Source organism: Toxorhynchites rutilus, chromosome 2 (assembly GCF_029784135.1).
Source record: "Toxorhynchites rutilus septentrionalis strain SRP chromosome 2, ASM2978413v1, whole genome shotgun sequence".
NCBI classification, from domain to species: Eukaryota; Metazoa; Arthropoda; class Insecta; order Diptera; family Culicidae; genus Toxorhynchites; species Toxorhynchites rutilus.
In genome coordinates, this window is record NC_073745.1 from 75943417 (window position 1) to 75964632 (window position 21216).

Below are 21216 nucleotides of genomic sequence, written 5' to 3' on the forward strand. Positions count from 1 at the left end.
TGTGATACTGTGATTTTGATTGATCGCACCAGTTACATTTGTTAGACAAACCATTTAATCACAGCAGTCCATAGAATTCACTAACTAAAAAGCGTCCACATTTTCATTTCGCTTGTTTACGTGAAGAATATATTTTTTTCAGGCACACTTGATTTGAGAGTGTATGGCTTTCTAGCTGTCTTGACGCAAGGTCTTTAATGAAGAATGATAAGATGGGAAGGTTTATATTGGGTTGGGGAAAAAGAAATGTCGTATATTGTCAATATATGGCAACACTTAAACATATCTTGTGTTGTACTTATCGCATCGGGTCATACTATACGGCTATTTAAAGACGACAATCTGTGCTACAAGTGTCGTCTTGACAGTGTTGTGATTGTTCTTTTCAGTCTCAAGTTATAGCGCGTCAAAGATGAAGTCCAGCAAGCAAGAAATTCGCCATATTTTACGTTATTACTACCTGCGAGGTAAAACTGCAACGAAGGCGGCCGTAAAAATTCGTGTAGTTTATGGACCCGATACTGTAACGCTTCGCACAGCACAGCGTTGGTTTGATCGATTTCGTTCTGATGTAGTGGCTGTCGAAGAGACACCCCGTAGTGGTAGGCTAATCGTCGTGGAAACCGATAAAATCGTTGAAATCATCCAAGTAGACCGGCATGTGAGCACTCGCTCGATTGGCCAAGAACTGGGTATAGACCATAAAACCGTTTGGAACCATTTGCAGAAGATTGGATTCCAAAAAAAGTTGGATGTATGGGTGCCACACGAGATGACGCAAAAAATCTTTTAGACCGAATCAACGCCTGCGATGCACTGCTGAAACGGAACGAACTCGACCCATTTTTGAAGAAGATGGTGACTGGTGATGAAAATTGAATCCCGTACGACAACCCGAAGCGCAAAAAGTCGTGGTCGAAGCGCGGTGAGCCGGCCCAAATCATCGCCAAGCCCGGATTGACGGCCAGGAAGGTTTTGCTGTGTGTTTGGTGGGATTGGAAGTGAATCATCCACCATGAGCTGCTCAACTATGGCCAGACCCTCAACTCGGTTCTCTACTGTGAGCAGCTTGACCGTTTGAAGCAGGCGATTGACCAGAAGCGGCCAGAAATGACCAATAGGAATGGTGTTGTTTTCCACCAGGACAACGCTCGGCCTCACACATCTTTGATGACCTACCAGAAGCTACGGGAGCTCGGATGGGATGTCCTATTGAACCCACCGTATAGTCCGGACCTGGCTCCAAGTGATTATCATCTCTTCCGGTCCATGCAAAACGCTCTTGGTGATACTCAAAGCCTCAAATGCCTCAAAAGAGGCTTGCGAAAACTGGCTGTCTGAGTTTTTTTGCAAATAAGGAGGGGAGGGGTTTATAAGGGGGAATAATGAAGTTGCCTTCTAAATGGCAACAAGTTTGCAAACGGCGCATATTTGACTTGAATTGGATTATTTTAAGTATACTAAATAAAGCGTCAAATTTCGATCAGAAATACGACATTTCTTTTTCCCCAACCCTATATGAGCAGTCTTGAAGGAAGTTCTAAATTGTTAAAATTATTACTTGAGGATATTTGAATACTTAAAACACGCAGTTCTGACCGTACTTAACTTTACTCTCCTAATCATTATATTGGGTCCTTTAAAAAGTATCTGAGGTTTTTCGTTAAACTAATGAACTTAATTTTTCTTTTACCTTCGCCACTTTTCCGTGTTGGAATCATGAAGTTCAAAGTCGCCAGCAAGAATGATTAAAAATTGTACAGATTATATCTTGTTACATATGTGGCTTTAATTAAAAGTCTACTATCCAAAACATAACTTAAGTGCCAGAGAATGAATGGAGAATATATACCTTTTGATGCTAGTCTGTTTACAAGTTTACAAGGCGCATGTACCTAACAACAGATTAATGGTGTTTTGCATTGTCACGATTTCCCCCCCAAAACTCATTCAGGCAGACGATTGTTACGTAAAAAATTTCTTGCGATTCGTGACAAGTGATTAAACAAAAAAAGTACCTCAAAAACAAGCTCCTTTCCAACACATAATGTTTTCTTTTAATTTATGAACCCTGTGTGTTGGAAAGTTGAACACGTTGAACAAGGCGACTCCCGAACGCGCGATTGCGCCGCCCGCCACCACGGCTTTGCTTTTTGTTTGGAACAAAAACCAAACATAAACACCAAAACAGCTGAGCGCGTGATATTGCAGCAACATGATCATTCCATTCCACGGCGATGACGAATGATGTATGTTTTTTGGACCCTTGTTTTTTTCTCATTCTCGCGGCATATGACAATAATACAACTTGGCTCTTGAGAAATTGAGAGCGGGAGCGAAGTTACGCGTGAGACTGAGAGCGGCTTAGCGGCTCTCCAAAAAGCCCACGGAGCACGGAGTTGCGCTTATCACTGTTGTCCGGAGAGAGGAGAGTCGATGGACGGGGTGCAATGGATCTTCAGCCGGACAGTCTAGCGAACCTACCTTAAGCGAGTGGATGTGGATTGGTCGAGTTCTGTGCGATGTTTATGCGTGGAAATCGAAAAAGAAACATATCACATAGCGCGTGCGAAGATTAATTATGTTTTATGCTCGAAGCCAATCGCATGCTTGGTTTTGATGCTCCCGAGTGGATTAGAACCAGACATCGATAATCGATCGTTGGCGCTTCCGGTGTGGGGCTTCTATGAATGGTCGACGTTCTTTCGACTGGGTGCAGTGGTGCGTGGAAAGAGGTGCCTTCGATAAGGGCCATATCTGGGTTCGTTTTCCGTCCGATGAAAACGTGATATACCTTCATGATACCGGTGATTTTGGCGCGGTGCAGTAGGTGTGTTAACAGTAAATGATTACCTGTTGCAGGAAGTGAATAATTGCTGGGAGGAATATCGGTGGAAGTAAATAGCGGTTTGTTTTATTCTGATGCGGTGACGTTCGACTTGAAGTGTTTGGGCTTAGGTTCTGTTTACTTAGAGCCTTATTGAAAGTGTCAAGAATTCTGAAATAATCAATAAATTGTGTACATGTGAAACAGTGGCTTTGGAGAATTTTCGAGTGATAATTGATGCATTTTGGAAAGTTTTGCGCTAAATGTGAGTGATTGGTATTGAAGACGAAGTACCATAAACAAAATTGACGTGATTGCCAGCAGGTGTCAGAAATAGTGTTAATATCAGACACACATCTAATACATCGACAATTGAAGTAGATAACTTGGAATACCTTTCTCAGTGGAACACAGGGAGAAGCTGATAGCGGACTGGTGAGTGTCTGGAAATATGGAAATTGACGTTCCTTTCATTGCGGTGCAGTTAATGTAACTCGACAGCTATCGAGGGCTTACAACAGGGTTTCTCAAAGTGGTGGATATCGACCCCCTGGGGAAGTTCGAAAGGGTATACTCATACTTCTGTAGTCATAGATTTATTTGACTTAGGCTTATATTTATGTAGATCTTAACTATTTAGACTTGTGTTTAAAAAAGAATTTCTTCTTCTGCATAATTAAATAAACAGAAGAAAAGAGTATTAATGTTTTTAATGGTATTTTTGTGTACAATTTTGAACAAAATTTACTTCCGGATTCTACCACGTTATCTAATGAAATGAAATGATACGACATTTCATTTATTATAGACCAACAGATTTTCTCTCCAGCTGGACAAGTATACATTATCCAGCAATGATGTTCTGTTGCTAGGGTATGTTCGATGTATTAAAGATGAAAATATGTGGCAAGAAATGATTTTTGCTACATATATGGAGACTGATACCAGAGGAGAATCGATCTTTCAGGCCGTGGAACGGTTTTTTTTACCGACAAATCTGTTCCATGTTGACTGATGGTGCACCATCAATGGTTGGTCGTCATCGTGGTTTTACAGTTCACTCAAAGTTACAACTGCGTGAGGTACTGGTCATTCACTGCGTGATTCACATGCAGCTTTTAGTAGCAAAAAATCTGAGCCCTAGATTTTACTAAGAGTTTTAGGATCTCCAGAGTTTTTAAATTTCTCAATGGATTATAAATCCATACTATATCACAGCCATGGAATGAGCCAACGTTATAATGCAAGAAAAGTTGATTATCATCAGCACAGATGAGGAGCTCAAGCTCAACAAAAGTTGTCATAAGTTCTGGTTGCAATGCAATATTGAAACACAGTATCCTGCGTTGTGGGACATTGCTGAAAAATATCTTCCCGTTTTTTCATCTTACTTTGCCGAAAAAGGCTCCAGTATGGTTACAAACAACCCGAAACCAAAGGAACCATTTGAAATCAACGAACGCGGAGATTTAAGGTTTTAACTAATCCATATTGAACCGTATATCAATTTTGGTAGTTGCGGATAGATCGCAAGCCAATGTTTTTTATAGTTTGAGAGTAATTTGTATTAATAATTATTAACTACACTTGCTATTCACTAAATTTTGAATCTATTTATTGTGTTGAATATAATGAGATAATATTTTTTTTCTGTATTATGCTGACTTTCAAAACTTTTGGCTGATTTGTCATATTACTTCGATTTTATGGAAGAATATCGGAAGTGGGAATTGAGCTCGTGACCTTTTGCGTGAAAGGTACAGATGTTACCACTGCGCCAGATCGCCTCCATGAGAAAATAATGTAAAGTTTACCCATTTAACTACCTGCAATATTTTTAAATTAATAATTATTCAGTTTGAAAAAATACTAAAGAATCCTATCTTTAGGAAGGAATCTATCTTTCAAGGAAATTTGGCTATAGAGGTCTGAGGTATGTCTTCATTCTAGAAAAGGGGTCTCTGGCCCAAAATAGTTTGAGAACCCCTGGTTTACATGATGCTCATTAGCGCTGCTCTGCTAACAATTTAGGAGCCCTTTGTTTATATTTGAAATAATATGGCTTCTTGAAAATGATCCCATGAAAACAAAAAACGCGAAGTTTTCAAACTTTTAAATTAATTTTATAATTTAATTTAATTTAAAAGAATTTACGTTCTGTTGATAGAAAGGATTTATTCATAATTAGTTTAGTGATGCGTCCAAACAATATAGATATTATTAAATTTTAAGCTCGATATAACAACACTCAATTTATTGTGACTCTTATATTATTTCTTCTTGTTTGTTTTTATTACAAACTAGCTGACCCGATGAACTTCGTCCCGCCCAAAATAGATTTTTTGATTTGAATACTTCCAAACATCCACGTTTTCTTACTAAGTGAACATTAGTGAGTCCAATCACTGAACTCTTTATTGATAGATTACCCTTTGACCCTTTACAATTTCCTTTTACTATAAATTGTTTAGTACTTCTACAAAAATTCTTCCTTATAATATAAAATTATTTTCAGACACAATTCTCATTCAAGATTCTTCAAGCATTTGGAAATAACATGTTTCTCCGTTGCATGGAATACATGTTTGATACAGAGAATATTACAAAATAAAGACAGCTCAAATCAAATTCATTCGTCGGGTTTTGGGTACACCAACACATTTGACCATCCATTTTTGTTTATATAGATAGTAGATATAGGAATGCGTTAATCCGTCTGAAAATCCTTTTCCACTTTCGAACAAAAATCAATTTCGTTAGCGCCAACATCAAATGGACTAACAACGCTAATTGTAGAACATATAGGAATTCAATTTTCCGAATTTTCCGATTTTTCTCTCCGCTATATTGATCTACGGGAAGAGACGAATACAACGAAATATAGATGACTCAAATCAAACCATTCCTTCCTCGGGTTTTGCACTTACCAACACATTTGGCCTTCCATTTTTATTTATAGATATAAGATATGGGTATGCGTTATTTCACCTGAAATCCATTTCCACTTACGAACAAAGATCAATTTCGATGACGCAAATGTCGAATGGACTATCAACGCTTATTATGATGTAATTTTCGAACATGTGGAATTCAATTTTCCGACCTTCATTCAAAGTTTTTCGAAAATTTTCCGGTTTTCTCTCCACTATATTGATCTACGGGAAGAGACGAATACACCAAAATAAAGAAGGCTCAAATCGGACCATCCCTTCTTCGGGTTTTCCGCTTACCAACAGATTTTGCCTTACATGCCTTACAAAATTATTACAAAATTATTACAAAAAAATAAAATTCAATTTTTGGCAAAATATACTTTTTACTGTCTTGTGCATAAGAGAATAGACCAGATGATTCCCTCTTAATGCTAATTGTTGCTCAAATATGATATATACAAAAATAAATGGGAACAAGAGTAAAATATACATTCTATAGAATATACACTTTGGAGGCGATCTGGCGTAGTGGTAACATCCATACCTCTCACACAGAGATCACGAGTTCAATTCTTACTCCCGACGTTCTTTCAAAAACGGAAGTAAAAGTGAAGAACCAGCCGATATGTGTTGAATATCATTATAATAGAGAGAAAAAAGAATATACACTGGGAATTTGTGTTTTTATGCTTTAGAAAAATGCTTTTCTATCATCTAAATTTGTATTATTGCCTTCAAAACTGACTTCTTCTGAAGAAATATTTTTTTTTCCAACGAACAAGCCAGTCATCGAAAAACCTTTCATAGCTGTATTCAGAAGTTACCTTCGATAAACGCAGCGAATTTGTTTATATGTCTTCAATGCTGTCAAAATGGGTCCCACGAAGCGGTAATATGAGTTTCGGAAAAAGGAAAGAGTCACACCTATGTCTCGTCGCCAGTAATTATGCGTTGGATAAACGTGGGATCAGAATTTTATCATTCAAGCACGTTTTCAGCCACTTAAATGCGATGAACGTTTTGAAGAAAATTCGTTTCTTTGGCACTAGGCGTGCTGCGATCATTCTCATGCCCATAAACCAAAATATGATGAACGGTCTCAGTAGAGATATTTAATTCACGGGCTAGCTCTCTTACACTTAAATGACGATTTTCGAGTACCATTCCTTTCATTTTGTCAATGTTTCCATTAGTTGATGTTTAGTTAGTTGAAAAGGAATGGTCGTTCATCTCTACTCAGTCTTCAAATGCCTTCTACCATTCATGCTTCCGTGTTTTCGATAGAGTTAAGTCATCACGTCTGACACATTCGTTCGGTTGGAGCATGGTCATCATAAACTTCCACCAAAATGCGATGACTTTCTGCAGATTTTTTCTTCATACTGAAGTAATGAAGTAACACTCCCCGCAAAAATACTCTCGTTGGTACGAAATTTGACATATTCGAAATGGGGAAAAACTATGTTGTTTGCGATTCAACTCTTTGACATATACTGAAAAAGATGCGCAATGACAGTAGCTTTCCAACCAATGTCTGGAAATTTGATTCACTGGAATAATAATCAGGTTACGCCATCTGTTGTAAAACAGAAGGAACTTACCGGTACACCCAATACTATCTTTGCTACTCAAAATTTTACACAATATTTTTCACCAATAGAAGGCTTCAAATCAAATATCGCTGAGCAAAAAAAAAAAAACTTTAAAAATATTCAGCGAGGAAATTTAAAATTACAAATTCCAAATCTCTCTAGCTTCTTCATTCGTCGTTCTTCATCGTTTAACATATCGGATGTATTGGTATGAAGGGGACGACACTTCTTTACCACTTTCGGTCTGTGACACCGACGCGAGCATAGGAGTAACTTTTCCAGACAAGTGACTTTTTTCCTATTTTAGAATATTGGTCGTTGAAATGTATGAATAAATGTTAGTGGTGCAAAATATTTATTGAATACTAGCTGACCAGACAAACTTCGTCCCACCCAAAATTTGTTTCTTGTTATCAGTACCTTCAAACATTCACGTTTTCTTACTATGAGAAAGTTCATGGTTCCAATCGCAGAACTGTTCATTGATTGATCTTCTAATCGACCCCGTTGAATTTACCATTTACGATAAAATTCCTAGTATTTCTAACAAAACTCATCATTATAATATCAGATTATTTTCAGACACAATTCTCGTTTAAGATTTTTCAACCACTTGCAAATAACATGTTTCTCCGTTACATGGAATAAATGTTTTATACAGAAAATATGTTAGAATAAAGACCTCCAGTTCTGCTCTTATCAACACATCTGGCTATCCTTTTTTTTTGGTATAGATAGAAGAATATATAGGAGTGCGTTTCATCACATTAAAATCCATTTCCGGTTTCGAACATAGATCAATTTTCGCTAGCGCAAACACCAAATGGACTAACAGCCCTTGTCACTATGTAATTGTAGAACATGTGGGAATTTAATTTTCCGAATTTTCCCTTTTTTCTTCAGAGCTTTCCGAAAATTTTCAATTGTCATGTTTGGTTGAAATAATTTTGGTTGAAATATGTGTAATATTTTTATGCAAAATTTGGTTTCATTTGCTGGATTAATACTCGAATAATGCAGAAATTTGTGTTTCATTTGTATGGCTGCCCCCCTTAGAGAGGAGGTGGAGAGTCTAACCATCATACAAACATTTATTGCACCCTAAAATCTCCATATGCCTAATTTGGTTCCATTTGCTTGATTAGTTCTCGAGTTATGCAGAAATTTGTGTCTCATTTCTATGGCAGGCCCCCCTCCTCAGAAAGGTGGGAGGAGTGTTGAACCACCCTAGAAATGTTTCTTGTCCCCTAAAACCTCCACGTACCCAATAACGGTTCAGTTGCTTGATTAGTTCTTGAAATGTATGCTTCATTTGTACGGCAGCACCCACCCCATCCCTTTAGAGAGAAGGGTGGAGAGTCGAACCACCATAGAATCAATTATTGCATCCTGAAACCTCCATATGCCAAATTTCGTTTCATTTGCTCGATTAATTCTCGAGTAATGTAGAAATTTGTGTTTAATTTGTATGACAGCCCCCCCTTAGAGAGGGGGGCAGCGGTCTCAAATTATCACGAAAAATTTCCCCGGCCCCAAAAACCCTTACATACCATTTCTATGTTAATCGGTTTAGTAGTTTCCGAGTCCATAAGAATCAGACAGACAGACAGACAGAAATCCATTTATATATATATAAAGATAATTTTTTTCCGTAATGAAATTTATTCTGAGGTCAATGTAAGGAGGGCAAAGTCACCATCTAACGAGTAGACGTCCCCAAGCCGCCGATGTGACGCAATCCGAGTCGAATTCAATGTACATTAATATTCGCTAGCCTCGATTCACTCGTGTATTTGATGATGCCATAGCCTTTCTTAATTTGGATTGCGTACTATCATTCAATAAAATTTTTGAGAGAAATTTCATGTGGAAAAAATCTGTACCAATCTGTACTTTTCGACGAAAATTCGTAATCTGTACTAAAAATAACGAAAAAATCTGTACCTTTCCAGATAAATCTGTACGTGTGGCAACACTAGTTGTGAGTTACAGGGTGTTAATTATGGAGGCTAACGAAGAGTAAATTCGGCACATTTTACACTTTTTCTTTTATTAAAGGCGAAAATGCAAGCTGAAATTGAAAATGATGTTTATGGTTCCGATACTGCAACAGTAAAACACATACAATTTAATTTACTTTGATTTTTTTTAAATTTTTTTCAAGTGCAATACACTAAATTCAAATCTTTATTGTCAACAAATGGACCGTTTGAAGCTAGCGATTGACCAGAAACGTCAAGAATTGGCCAACAGAAAAGACGTTGTGTTCCATCAGGACAACGCATGGCCACACAATTCCGAGAGCTTAATTGAAATGTTTTAATGGGGGACCCCGAACAGCGATTTTTCATGACTCACTCACTAATTTTTAATAAAAAAAGCCGCCATTTTGGAAGTTTTTCGAATTTTCAAAATACCCGAACTTCCAGACAGGAGTGCCTCCTTAATGGATCCACCATATACACTCTGTCCAATTGCTATAAGACCAGGTGATGATCTTGCTACTTTGTGTCATTATAAACAAACAGGGCTTCAATTTATATTCTAGTGTACTTGTATTGGTAGCTATCATACAATGCATGATTGCTGCACTGCATCATATGTGTGTGTGCAAGCGTTGAGCGTAAACAAATATTTTTGTATTATTCTAGTGTCAAGTTCTATAGGATCAGTTATGTTTTCCGTTGTTTTTAGTTAGTGTGATTAATAAATCTGGAAAATGCGGAAAGGAAAAGTGCTCACAGATAGAGAAAAAGGACAAATCGATGCATTTTACCAAGAAAATGTTTCAATTGGAGAAATTGCTCGTCGGAGTCGACGATCCCATCAAGTAGTTCTTAATTATTAGACGAATCCTCAAGGATACGGTAAAAAGAAGAGAGCTCCACGTAAATCGAAGCTCCCAGACCGGAATAATCGGGAAATAGTTTCGAATACCTCAAAATCGCTCATGCAAATGGAGCAATCTTTGAATCTAAATGTTTCACGGGAGACAATTCGTCAAATTTTGGTAAAAAGCTCTTACATAAAGAGGGCTAAAAAGGTTAAAGCTCTCAATCTTAAACCATCTCGCATCAAAAGACGTCTGAGTTTTGCCAAAGCTCACATGAATCAACAGTGGGACAAGGTATGTCATGACAAAAAATGTTTTCAAAAGAATACATTTTGCTACATACCATAACGAACCGTTCTTCAATTAATTTTTTACTTTTAACTTTGCTAGGTTATCTTCAGTGACGAAAAAAAGTTCAATGTGGAGGGTCCTGATGGTTTCAACGGGTACTGGCGTGATTTACGGAAGGAACAACAGTATTTTTGAAGCACGAATTTTGGTGGATGCTCGTGCATGGTTTGGGTGGGATTCTGTGCAACTGGAAAGCTAAAGATACCTTTCTCATCATTCAAGGATACATGTTCTGAAATCCTCTCTTCTACTGTTTTTACGAGGATATCGTCTAAAAAGAATTCACATTTCAACAAAATAATGTCACTATTCATATCAGAAAGGAAACTAAGCAATGGATTAAGAACCAAAAAACTTAATTTTTTGGACTTACTGGTTCGCTCTCCAAACTTGAATCATGCTGAAAATCTTAGGGGGATCCTTATACTCAGAATCTACACTGAAGGAAAGCGGTACACCACGATTGATGAGCTCAAGGTCGAAATTTTGGAAAAAATGGAAAAATATCGATAAATCCGTTCAGAAACATTTGGTAAAAATGGCAAGGTTGCCAATTATTGACATGTAAATCAGGCAATTGTTTTGAATTTTTTATTGATAATATATATATGAATTTTGAAATGGTCTTATAGAAACTTGACAGCTGAAATTATCCTATTTAAGCACAATAAATAAGCGAACAATTCTTTTGCACGAAAGCGACGTTAAATATACTTTATTCTAAGCATTCTACAATGTATGAATGCATCTTGTTGAAATTGTAACTGTTTGTGTTGCAACGAAATATAATCAGGGTGGTCTTATAGAAGTTGGTGCACCCGTGGCCGAGTGGTTAGCGTCTCACATTATCATGCCGGGTGTTCGGGTTCGATTCCCGTTCTGGCCGGGGGATTTTTTCGTCAAAGAAATTTCCTTCGACTTGCACTGTGATCACGCGTATTCTAGAGCTTGCCCCTCGGAATACATTCAAGGCGTGTTATTTGGCTTAGAAAATCTCAACTAAGTATTAATAAATGACGCTAGTTAATGCATACGTTGAGACGGCAAAAGATCCACAGGGAACGTTAACGCCATTCAAGAAGGTCTTATAGAAGTTGGACAGAGTTTAGTCCGGACCTGGCACCAAGCGATTATCACATTTTTCTCGCATTGCTAAATTTCCAGAGTGACAATAAATTGGGGTCAAGAGAAGATTGTAAAAATCTATTGCTAGAGTTTTTCGCCAATAAGGACTAAGACTTCTACAGGGTTTTCCAACTTTAAATTCCGAAAGTAAATTGAAATAAAACACACTTAGAATTCGAATTTCGATGAAACTTTTATTTCAAATTAAAGTTTGGTTTATGCCATTATGTGTGAAATACAACATCATTCAAATGTCCACCTAGGGCTTCCTCGCACACCTTGATCCGGAACAGATAATTTTCGATGACTTTTCGGCACATATGGGGCGGTATCTCGGTCATAACTTCACGAATGTTGTCTTTCAAATGTTCAAGAGTTTGCGGAGAGTTGGCATAGATACGGTCTTTCCCATAACCCCACAAAAAAAAGTCTAGCGGGTTCAAATCGCATGATCTGGACGGCCAATTGGTATCACCAAAACGCGAAATTATGCGTCCCTCAAATTTAGTTCGCAATATGGCCATGTTCGGTCGTGTTGTGTGACACGTGGCGCCGTCCTGCTGAAACCACATGCCATCTGTATCCATATCTTCAATTTGTGGCAAAAAAAATCGGTTAACATGCGGCCATAGCGCTCACCATTCACAGTTACCGTCTCGCCGTCCTCATTTTCAAAGAAATACGGCCCGATGACTCCACCAGACTATAATGCGCACCAAACAGTGACTTTTAGCGGATGCAATGGCCTCTCTACAATCACGTGTGGATTTTCTGAGCCCCATATACGGAAATTTTGGGTGTTCACATAGCTACCGAGCTCGAAATGTGCCTCATCGCTGAAGAAAATTTGATGCGAAAATTCAGCATTTTGCTGCTGTTGTTCGTTCACCCAATTGACGTATGCCCGACGCATTCCATGGTCACCACGCTCTAATTTTTGTACCAGTTGGACTTTATATGAATGTAGGTGCAAGTCCAAATGCAAAATTCGTGTTTGACAAGCCCAATTGCTGAGCACGCCGTGGAATCGAAACATTCGGGTTATCCTCGACACTGGCAGCAACAACAGCAATATTTTCGGCCGAACGCACATTACGATGATGCACAGGTTTCACAATATCCACTACGGATCCAGTTTGTTCGAATTTACGCACTACATTAGCGATTGTGTGCTCTGTAGGCCGTCCATGACGACCAAAATCCGTCCGTAATGCTCGAAAAACATTTGCCGGTTTTCATCATTTTTATAGTATAATTTAACAAAATTGACACGTTGTGCGATGCTAAAACGATCCATATTGCAAAATGGCAGACATTCAACTAACGATATGACGCTTTGGTTGACAGCTATGGCAAACGGTTGTCAGCGCAGGGCTGTATACTTTCGGAAGCCCGAAATGGAAAACCCTGTATAACAATTTGAAACTGCTTTCGGGCGTGCTAATCTGATAGAATATTTTTCTTCCACGCCAACTTCAAGCTCCAAAAAATGTCGACACTGTACCAGGGTTACCATATCTATAGAAAAATCTGTATTTCTACGGATTTTTCAGACTTTCTGAAACCAAGAATCAGAATATACAGATTTTTGCAAATAACGTGACAATGATATTTTTAGATTGACGTTAATACTATTTTTTCCATCTCACATATCTTTTCATATAACCTTTTGAATTTGATTAATTCTAATGCAAACGTCTGCGTTATCGATGAGCATTACAATGAATAAATAACACTAAAGAGAATGTAAATCTCAAATTTTAGCTGAGAAGGCTTTTTAGAAGAGTGCATATTCTTAAAGGGGAAGAAGGGGTAAGACCGCCCGGCGGGATAAGACGGACCACATCTAGTTTTATAAGAAATTCTCAGTATTTTGGCAAATATGTTACCCAACAAACATTAATGGCATATTTTTGTCATTTCGAAACACCTTACCACACTTTAGCCACGAAATATCAAAACTGTAAATAAAACAAAGTTCTCGTCATTTGCAGTTGCAAGTGATCTAATTTTCAAGGTAACCAAAATAAGGATTTCTCCAGCAAAAACTGTATGTAAAATATATTATAAAATGCTTGTAAAGTGCAAAATAATGCAAAAGGAGCTCTGGGGGGAAGACGGACCATTTTCGACGGGGTAAAAGCACCACACATGACGCGATATTGGATGATTTTCAGCTATATATATATATATATATATATATATATATATATATATATATATATATATATATATATATATATATATATATATAAATATATATATATATATATATATATATATATATATATAAATGGATTTCTGTCTGTCTGTCTGTCTGATTCTTATGGACTCGGAAACTACTGAACCGATCAACATGAAAATTGGTATGTAGGGTTTTTTGGGACCGGGGAAGGTTTTTGTGATAGTTTGAGACCCCTCCCCCCTCTCTAAGGGGGGGCTGCCATACAAATGAAACACAAATTTCTGAATTACTCGATAATTATTCAAGCAAATGAAACGAAATTTAACATGTAGAGGTTTCAGGGTGCAATAAATGATTTTATGGTGGTTAGACTCTCCGCCCCCCCCCTCTTTAAGGGGGGGCTGCCATACAAATGAAACACAAATTTCTGCATTACTCGAGAATTATTGAAGCAAATGAAACCAAATTAGGCGTCTGAAGGTTTAAGGGTGCAATAAATGTTTCTATGGTGAATAGACACTCCTCCCCTCTCTCTGAGGGAGGGGGCTGCCATACAAATGAAGCATACATTTCTGCATAATTCAAGAACTAATCAAGCAAACTGAACCACATTTGGCGAGTGGAGGTTTTAGGGAGCAATAAACATTTCTAAGGTGGTTCAACACTCCTCCTACCTTTCTGAAGAGGGGAGGGGGGAGGTCTGCCATAGAAATGAAACAGTTTTGTTAGAAATACTAGGAATTTTATAGTAAAAGGTAAATTCAACGGGGTCAATTAGAAGATCAATCATTGAACAGTTCTGCGATTGGACCCATGAACTTGCGCATAGTAAGAAAACGTGGATGTTTGAAGGTATTGATAACAAAACACAAATTTTGGGTGGGACGAAGTTTGCCGGGTCAGGTAGTATCAAATAAAATACCATCTTTTTGCTTGTCTCTTTACATACAAATGCCCCTAAAGTACATAAGGAAGTCGGCGAATAATCGTCCTTATAGATTCCGATAAATTAGTAAATTTTTCACGAAAATTTTCAAAACTCTGCACGTGGAATATGGATGGCCTTTTCAAAAGTTTGTGTGTAGTTCATGAACAACCCGAAACATTTAGTACCTTAGACAACACTGTTCCTGTTATTTTTACTAGACAAAACTGTTTGAAAATAGTATCGCTCCGTCTACTCCGCGAGTGGTCCTTCTTACCCCGCCAGCAAAATAAAACGGGATACATGCCTTTATTCAATATTCCCCTTTATTCCGCGCGGCGAATGACGTGTAATAGTAAATTTCCCGGCTGTACTGTGGAAACCGAACTATTTTCCAGTTCCTATTTGATACCCGAATCGATAACATATGAGGACACGACTTCAAATCTCACCTAAGTGACAAACTATAGTCACGACATTTGCCTGCGAGAACAACGTCTCTTGTGCCATTTCACTTCATTCGCCGCATGGAATAATTTTTTCAATGACAATGTTTTACATTTTCCACCCACACTTATGATGGAATCGACGACTTGTCTGGAAATTAATCAATTTATCCCAGAAAAATCTCGACCTAACATCGGATAACCTCAACGGCCCTTTCCCAAACCAAAAACGACAACGGCCAATAATTGAGGCTCCAATGTCTGTGTTCAATTCGCCACCATTTCTACTCTGATAAGCAAGTCGGCTCAACACGACATCGTGGAGGCAAACGCTCCTCTCACGAACAGCGGAAACGCCGGCTGATTGAATTAAGTCTTCAATTTAATCGGAAAATTGCTCCAATGAATTTAACTTATACCAACATCAACAACGGCTCGTTCGTTGGTTGAATCATTGGATGGTGAAAAGTGGGAGCTGAAGTTGGTGAGAAACCGCTAAGATGAGTGGGAATTCAGTTAGCAAACGATACAATGTGTGCGCGAAACAACGCCATCGGAAAGTGAGCTGATCTTTTTTTTGCAATAAAAAGATCACATGCATACACATACACACTCACACAATCGTTTTGTACTCCGAAAAGTCGGATTTTGATTACCTCATTTGATTATCCTAAAAAATAGCTTCATTATTACAGCAGCTCGATGACTCCCCCAATTTCCAGCCGTCATTCATATTGCGCAGCGCGCGGTGGAGGATGAGTAATGAGCAGTGGTGAATTTGTATAGACAATTTAGATGCAACGAACGAGCGAGAGAAAGAGGTAATTAAGGGGGTGTGAGTCTTCCGCCCAGCCGAAGAATTGCTCCCTCCGAGGGCTGTGGGATCCTCATTAGGAGCGAAAATGCTCCGACTTGCATTGTATAATCGCAATTTTGACTGTTGGTTCGAACCCATTGTTGGCGTTTTTTTCAGCGCTGTTCTCCGCATTGGAATTTCACTTTCGTTTTTTCGGCATTAATTGCACTCTTTCGGATGAAGCAATCATCTATTGCGTTCGGCTCATCATTATTCGCCTCTTAGCATAACTATTTCGGGGAAGGAGGAATTGAATTGTTCTTCAGAAGTTGCCTGAATTACGGTATCATTATGCACAAGGCCTAGAGGGTGTTAGTCGGATATCAATGCCTAAAAAATCTTGATCCATAATAGTATCGAGTTTTTCGTTTTGGATAGTTTTGCATATACATAGGAAGGAAACGTCATAGCGGACACATGCCAATCAATCAAACCACAAACAAATGAAATGGTGAAAATAACGATTTCACAACCATTGGAACCAACCAGTGCCACTACGTTTTATAATTGCTGAGCTTTCATAATTTTGGTTTCATGGGGCGACTTCAATTTGAAGTAAAGTGCATTTCCATAATGCGGTAGATTTCTTTTGTCGGTGTTTCACTTCTGGTTTTTAAGATAGTTACGAAAATGAAACTTAGACTGTTTTTCAATTAATAAAGTAGTTCGATAGACGATGTCAGTGGTCGTGGGGTTAGCGTAACCGTTTTACACCTTAGCTGGTCTGAGTTCGATCATTGCTAACGCCGTGAGGATTATCTGATACGAAGATTCGCTGAATACGTTGTCAGAGTGTCAAATAAAACTGTTGCTCCGGTTATTGTGTTTCTGGAGCTGATAATCTAGATGAAGATGCGTTTTTTACGTACTCAATTGGCATTCAATGGGGCGGGAGCATACCAATTCAAGTGATCTTTCAGTGTCCTTAAACGAATAAATGCTTTGAGAAGTAATGTTTTCTGAAGAATAAGATTCAGGCATACCAATTCAAGTGATCTTTCAGTGTCCTTAAACGAATAAATGCTTTGAGAAGTAATGTTTTCCATAATTTTACCTTCCAGGTTAATTTAAAATTAATTTCATATAAAAAGTTTATAATTTACTAGCTAACCCGGCAAACTTCGTCCCGCCCAAAATTTGTTTTTTGTAATCTCTAACCACAATAGAAACATTTATTGCATCCTAAAACTTCAATATGCCTAGTTTGGTTGCATTTGCTTGAATAATTCTCGAGTAATGCAAAAATTTGTGTTTCATTTGTATGGCAGTTTTTCCGTATCTCTTAGCGAAATTAGGGGAACCCGGGGCAAGAGTGCCACCTTGAGCTAATACGCGTTTTTGAATGCTTTTTTGGTATATTTTTTTCCATTTTTTTTGCTGGTTTGTTCATTTATACTCCTATTTAGGTGTAGCTATGCATGAAATTGTTCAAAAGTTATGTTTACTATGAAAATGTTTCATTTAGAAAAATGATGTTTTTGACTTGTATTTTTCCATTATGGGGCAAGAGTGCCAATCTTAAACAATATAATTTTTGATGAAAAAAACACTGTGAAATTTACGGTGGTTCCAAAGAAAGCTAACTCAAGTTCTGGCGGCGTTCACGAAAACCGGCAAGCCAATCTTCTCCGGTCTATTTGGATGTTTTGTCGAAAGAGTGATCTAAATTATTTCACTCTGCGATTTTATACCCTAGGTTCGGGATATCGTGTGTTGTCAGCCCATAAAATAATTTCTGCATATTAAGGATGTGACTCACGAGTTACTTCTCGTGTTATTTAGAAAACACAGTTTTGCCCTAAATATGAACGAATTTCGTTCCGAAACCAGTGGCAGATGGAAACTATGGTTGTTGCCGTACATTCTGTAAATCATGGAGACGAGCTGCGGAGGAATATAGTTTGCCCAGGAGAACATTGACCAAATATGTGCAGAAGTTAGGCCGTTTTACCTAACTTCTGCACATATTTGGTCAATGTTCTCCTGGGCAAACTATATTCCTCCGCAGCTCGTCTCCATGATTTACAGAATGTACGGCAACAACCATAGTTTCCATCTGCCACTGGTTTCGGAACGAAATTCGTTCATATTTACAAACCATGACCACAACAAACACAACCACGATTACACTATTTGCATTTGACAGATCGAATTCGAGGTTACGACTATCGCATTTTTACCCCGGTAATAATGGTTCCTTTTGCCCCGGAAGTTGAGAGATAACAAATTTATTTTTGATTGAAATAAATGCGTACGATTTAAATTAGTTCATACAGTAAGTTGAAGAAAAATGATTATTCTATTTGTATTTATGGGTGGAGTTATGCAAACATATAGAAACTGAGGGTATTTCGTTAATTTGCGCCTGTGCGTTCTTTTATAGATTGCAGTTGTAAGAAGCTCAGTTAGTATTTGTCTGTTTTCCAATAAAAAATATTTAAGGTTCTGGCTGATAATATGTGAGATATATGCAGTATTTGTATAAAACAAAGTTCTGTAGTTAAATAATTGTAAAAGATGGAAATAGGCAAAATAATCAGATGGACACTCTTGCCCCGGGTTCCGGGTGATGATAGCGTTGAAAAAGACCAATTCGGAAACTAAACCCTTTGCTATCGGCCTTGAGGAAAGCTGGGGCTGCCATCTGGTCATTAGCTGGATGACAAATGAAGCGTGTCTGAAGTGTGCCTTTCCAATAATTGAATTGAATTTTATTAAAAAAGTAGCCTTCTTTCTGAAACGCTATCAAATTGGTTTCTTGAGTTTCGTCTCGACTGAGAATGTCTCAATTATCAGTTTTATTCTAGACAACGATCGATCAATTTGTTGATTTTCAAAATTTGTTGTCGAAAATGCGTATGCGAATTTAATAGTGTTTCCAGGATTATCGGTAACGTTGACCAATCGATCAGTTTTCGCAAATTCGAGTATTGTTTTCGGTTTAAAACGGCGTCTAAGCGCAGGATATTTCAAGTCGGATATGAAGAAGGTATTTTAAGTGTAGCTCAAGACAACGAACGAACGTACATGCTCAGCTAGCTGAGAATTAATTTGAAAATTTGCATTACATTACATCACATAAATATGAATAACAAGCAACATAATGAACCATGTGGTTACTGTTAGAACTCGACCATTTTCCGATAGATCGCAAAGATGTTTGCATCAATTGAATTGAAGATATTTCTATGCATTTATTACAATAAAGATGTTCATCAATTTTTTTAAGCAAACGATTGAATAATTATAAATTGTAATAGCTGAGTTTTTTTTTAATTTGCACCTCTTTTTTGTCGTTTACTCATCATGAGTGTTGAGTGTTAAAGTACTCCAAACCAGGATTCCTCTTCTGTTTTCTTGATTTGCTTCCACAACATAGGCTCTGAATACTTGCGTTAATTGAGACCCTCGGGAGAACCATATTTTAGAAGTAACGCATATACTTACCCTTTTTATCCATCGCAGGGAAGCATTCCTCAATAGAATTATCGAATTTGAATACATTGTTATCGCTGCATTCGTAACTTCACTTTGAAGTAATACATATTTCGGGTTTATTTTTTTAATTTAATCAGAATATATACCTTCTACGCAAACGTGTTCAAGGGGTTCAATAAAGTTTTGTTTGTTTGGATTTAGTGCTTGGAAATTGTTTAATTTCAATGTACGACTGATTGTCACATGATTCACGCTGTCTACACAAAGCGATGAATAATCGTAAACATACTTGAAATACACTGAGAAAATCTTCCGTTTCATTGGTTTCATAATTCGAAATATTTCCGACTTGGTCCCATCTGATCTAACACCGTGTGTGCGTAGATGGTATGGTGTCTCCATAGGCTTAACAGTAATGCGTCCGATTATCAAGCGAATGACCGTGGGTCTGATACCAGGACACTCTATTGATTGATCTTCTAATAGGCCTTTTGCAAGGCTAGAGGCGAATGAACTTTGTAATTCAAAACTTCCATAACAGAAAAAAATCAATCAATCTCCTAAACATCATTAAAAATCAGCAGTTATGCATTATGTTATGCAACCAGATGGCGTTTTCAAGCCCGAGAGTGTAGTATTTCTAACAAAACTCATCATTATGATATCAGGTTATTTTCAGACACAATTCTCGTTCAAGATTTTTCAACCACTTGCAAAAAACATGTTTCTCCGTTACATGGAATAAATGTTTTATACTAAAAATAAGAATAGAATAGAATAAAGGCAGCCCTAAATCGGACAATTTCTTCCTCGAGTTCTGCTCTTATCAACACATTCGGCGATACTTTTTTATTGGTATAGATAGAAGAAGATATAGGAGTGCGTTTCATCACATTAAAATTCATTTCCAGTTTCGAACAAAGATCAATTTCGCTAGCGCAAACATCAAATGGACTAAGAACACTTGTCACTATGTAATTGTAGAACACATGAGAATTTAATTTTCCGAATTTTCCATTTTTCTTTCAAAGTTTTCCGAAAATTTTCAATTGTCATGTTTGGTTGGAATATTTTTGGTTGTATGTATGTATAAATATGTGTAATATTTTTATTGGACCCCCTCTCCATTCCAGAGGAGGGAGGGATGTCATACCATCATAGAAACATTTCTCATACCCAAAAACCCCCACATCCCAAATTGTGCTTGATTAGTTCTCGAGTTATGCAGAAGTTTGTGTTTGTGTGCCCTCTGTAGTTTGTGTTTCATTTGTATAGCATAGGGGGTTGGAGTGTTTAACCACCATAAAAAACTTTTATTGTACCCTAAAACCTCCATATGCCTAATTTGTTTCCATTTGCTTGATTAGTTCTCGAATAATGCAGAAATTTGTGTTTCATTCCTATGACAGTCCCTTCTACCCTCAGAAAAGTGGGAGGAGTGTTGAACCACTTTAGAAATGTTTCTTGCGCCCTAAAACCTCCACATGCCAAATTTGGTTCAGTTTTCTTGATTAGTTCTTGAATTATGCAGAAATGTGTGCTTCATTTGTATGGCAGTCCCCCCCCTCTTTCAGAGAGAGGGGGAGAGTGTCTATTCATCATGGAAACGTTTCGTGTCCCCTAAAACATTCGCACGACAAATTTGGCTCCATTTGCTTGATTATTTTTCGAATTATGCAGAAATTTGTCTTTCATTTATATGGCA

The 21216-nt window shown here is 37.7% G+C and overlaps 1 protein-coding gene across 7 annotated transcripts in view; it reads left to right on the forward strand.

Moving 5' to 3' along the window:
- The first annotated feature begins 2480 nt into the window (after positions 1-2480).
- The window catches only part of LOC129764141 (myosin-IIIb-like), a 238785-nt gene continuing 220049 nt past the window's right edge, over positions 2481-21216 (forward strand). For 5 of the 7 annotated variants that reach the window (XR_008741070.1, XM_055762947.1, XM_055762953.1 and 2 more), the window contains exon 1: positions 2481-3262. The gene's annotated coding sequence lies outside the window, so the exon portion shown is untranslated. The remainder of the gene's footprint in view (positions 3263-21216) is intronic. The other 2 variants (XM_055762948.1, XM_055762950.1) reach the window with 2 other exon arrangements.